The 3,772-nt window shown below is 50.2% G+C and overlaps 1 protein-coding gene across 1 annotated transcript in view; it reads right to left on the bottom strand.

Moving 5' to 3' along the window:
• Positions 1 to 2,863, bottom strand: part of MFAP3L (microfibril associated protein 3 like) — a 22,478-nt gene extending 19,615 nt beyond the window's left edge. Inside the window, exon 1 of the mRNA XM_023514873.1 lies at positions 2,757 to 2,863. The gene's annotated coding sequence lies outside the window, so the exon portion shown is untranslated. The remainder of the gene's footprint in view (positions 1 to 2,756) is intronic.
• Positions 2,864 to 3,772: the final 909 nt, after the last annotated feature.

The raw sequence follows: 3,772 nt of genomic DNA, 5'->3' as shown, positions 1-3,772 counted from the left end.
GGCCTAGGCTGGATTTGAACCTGCCACCTTAGGTGTACGTGGCTGGCGCCTTAGCCACTTGAGCCACAGGCGCCAAGCCACATATTTTTATAACTTGAATATAAAGTCTACTTTGTTACTTTCTTCTTGATTAGCAATAATAAAAGATCCTTTTCAAACTAACTCCTATTGGTTTTGTTAGTTTTAGGTTAGAGAATATGGAGTTTTTGAAAGCAAGGGCAGGGTGTACATAAAATTTTGGTTAAATTTCATAGACTGGCCTAACATTGAGAAAATATTTAGAATTTTTGGATGAACAAGGGGGCCAAGTGATCTGTGCTACCTTCCATTCACAAAAGGTAAGCTGAGGCCTACCTGCTACCTCTAGATCAGGAAAAGCCCAGGGCAAAGGGCAGTCTATAACCTCACATGGGAGTGAGGCCTGAGAACTTGAGGCCTGCTGAACAGGACAAACTGCAACATACACACAGGTGTTCATGACAGATGGTAAACTTGACACATTTTTATAGAAAAGGGAAACACAATTACTCGATATTTGTGCTTTATGATGGAGTTTTCAAGCTTCTAAATGGATATATATATCTCCATTTAGACAGAGTCTCACTCTGTTATCCTGGGTAGAGTGCCTTGTTGTTATTATAGCCACAGCAACCTCAAACTCCTGGGTTCAAGTGATCCTCCTGCCTCAGCCTCCCAGTAGCTGGGACGACAGGGGCCCACCACTATGCCCTGCTCGTTTTTCTATTTTTAGTAGAGATGGGGTCTTACTCTTGCTCAGGCTAGGTCTGAAATGCCTGAGCTCAAGGGATCCTCCTGCTTTGCCCTCCCAGAAAACTAGAATTACAGGACTGAGAGCTATTGCACCCACTCTCAAACTTCTAAATTAAAAAAAAAAAAGTACTGGGCGGCGCCTGTGGCTGGAAGGAGTAGGGCCCCAGCCCCATATATGGGAGGTGGCAGGTTCAAACCTGAGGGTCTAACAACTACAAAAAAGAAACAAACAAAAAAAACCCCACAAGTATTTAGGGTGTGGCGCCTGTGGCTCAAAGGAGTAGTGCACCCGCCCCATATGCTGGAAGTGGTGGGTTCAAACCCAGCCCCAGCCAAAAACTGCAAAAAAAAAGTACTTAGAAATACATTTTGTAACAATGAATATCACCAATGAGAGACTATTTGGCTAAAAGGGAGGACTGCAAGTCTAAATTCAAAAAGATGGTAGCTGTGTTGCTGCTACTGTTGAGGTTATCTGAACAGTTCAAGTCTTTCCTGTTATTAAAATCTGTTACCTATAAACATGGTCTAGAGTCAACTCTGGGAAATCACACAGTGCCTGGACTCACAGGTGGGGCAATTTCAGTCTTAAAGGCTGTTCACAACCCAATGCAAAGTCAATGCCTTTCTGAAGTCTACCAAGGTCTTCAAAACTGCAAATAAGTTTTGTAAATAAGCTTAATAAATAAAACAACTGAACCCACTAAATGGTATTTACAGGAAACAGGCTTGAGAACTTAGCTTCAGTTTGCAGGTCCAACCAGTCCTCAACTAGAACAAGGATTAATTATCTTGTCTCCCCTTAGATCCAATAATCCTAAAAGTGTTAATGGTACCAAACGTTTTAGGAAGAAACAACAGAAGAAACAGCAGGACGAGCAGCACCTGTGGCTCAAGGCGTAGGGCGCCGGCCCCATATGCCAGAGGTGGTGGGTTCAAACCCAGTCCCAGCCAAAAACTGTAAAAAAAAAAAAAAAAAAAAAGAAACACAGCAGGACGCACAAATTGCATTTTCTGTGTAAGTAAAATGTCAGAATTATATTGTTCTAACATCTTGCTCTTCATCCGCAACAATTTTACTATGTTCAGCATAGTAGCAACTGAAAAAAAATGTGTTTTATCTAGAAACAAAGTGAGAAAACCACAAAAAAAATCGCGGTTTTGCAATGCTAGGTTCCAAGTTTTTGATATAAAGCTAAGATAACGCAAAATAAAAGACTGCCACAGTAACCAAACTTTTCAGTTAATAAGTCTTAAAAACGATGACAATTCGACCGTCATAGATGTTTTTCCACAATGTGAGCAAATAAGGTCCCTGCAAACCTTCTTGTTTTTTTGCTAACCAGCTTTATAAATCTTGCAACTTGTAAGTCAAGTTTTCTTTGGTGAGGGAGGAAAATTAATAATCAGGCTTAAAATAAATTGGTCATGTAATTCCTTTTTTTTTTTTTTTTTTTAACGCCGACAAAGCGCGTTTCCCCATTTCGCGCTAGGAAGCAAATCGTGTCAACTTGCGGTGCAGTCAAACGCGACAAACTCCTCCAGCTCCAGACGCGACGCCTGGCGCCCCCGCAGCACAGAGACGCGGCGCCCCCAGGACAGAGAACCCGCAGGCTCGGCCTTCCGCGGCCACTACACCCTGCTTCCCCTCAGGAGGAAACTGAGGCACGGCTCGGGAGAACCCGCTCCCGGCGAAGGCCCCGCCGCCCCTTCCCCCGGGAGGCAAGTGGGCAGCGCGCAGTGGACACCGCGTCCACCACGGGAAGGCCACCGCATGGTCCTCAGCCCGCCGACCCCACCCCGCAAAGGTCTCAAAGCCTCCAAAGGAGCTGCAGCCGGGAACGGGCGGCGCCTCCCCGAACGCACCGCGTAGGCAGCCCTCGCCGGCCCGAGCGCCGAAAGTTCCGCGGAGCTGGAGGCAATGTGGCCTCCCACCAGGTGCGCGACCACGCGCCCTCCGCCGTCCCCGCGCCCCTGCCTCTCACCTGACGCCGCCACGCAGCTCAGGTGGCCGCCGCGCGCCTCCCGCCATGGCCAGCCTGAGGCTGCCCCGCGACCCGCTCCGCAGCCCCTGCCACGGGCCAGCTGCCTCCGCCAGCACCTCGCAGCTTTGCGGGCTGCGCCGCGGGCGACCAGAGTGCGGAGCTCCCGCCCACCGCCGCGGGCGGCCGGGCCGAGCATGCCCAGTCGGCACGGGAGGGTCCGGGCCGGGTACCGCCGGTATTTTGCAGCAGCAGCGGGCGGAGCCGGGCGGCTGCGGAGCTGGGAGGAGCCTGCGGGGATCCAGGCGGAGCCGGGAGGGGCCTGCAGAGGTGGCAGGGCGTCAGCGGAGCGGGAAGGGGCGGAGCTGCGGTGGGGCGGGACTCGGTACCCTGACTCGATCTCGCTCCTGACAGTAGCCGGACCGTCACGGTGCGCAGTGCCAGACTCCTCTCCGCATTACTGAGACTCGGGTCACGGGGCAGACGGGACTCCCTGGGCCATCGGCGAGACTGGAGGGAGCCGGCTCCCGCGCAGCACACCCAACAGTATCTGAGCATCTGCCGCGTCCCCCGACAGGAGCCCCTCAGCTTGCGCGCCCTTAGTCTCAAGCATGGAGAACTGAAAGCTCAAGACAGAAGCGCCGGAAGACACGGCTAGACGTCCGCGGGCCTTAATTAAAAAATTAAATTTTTAAATTTTCTTATTTTTTATTATTTCAGCTTCTAGACTCTATATGATGAACACTAAGTTGATATTTTGATAAGAAAAAATAGATTATTCTAAAATTACTTTTCAAATACCTGCAGAAGTTCCATCGCATAACTTTGCAATGTGAACGTTTTTTCCCCCTACCTTTTCTTTTACTGATTTTTTTTTTTTTAAGATGTGAGCTAGACCCTCAGTTTCCGCGGCGAGGCCAGACTTCCCCGCTCCTCTACAACTACAACTTCCGCTCCGGCTCCTCCTCCCACCTCCTCCCGCCAGAATCCTCCTTCCACCCCGCCTTCTCCCCGCCCCC

This window comes from Otolemur garnettii, unplaced genomic scaffold, assembly GCF_000181295.1.
Source record: "Otolemur garnettii isolate 467f Iridium unplaced genomic scaffold, OtoGar3 scaffold00061, whole genome shotgun sequence".
Classification (NCBI taxonomy): domain Eukaryota; kingdom Metazoa; phylum Chordata; class Mammalia; order Primates; family Galagidae; genus Otolemur; species Otolemur garnettii.
Note: the sequence above shows the minus strand (reverse complement) of the source record. Positions and strands in the feature narration are given on the sequence as shown.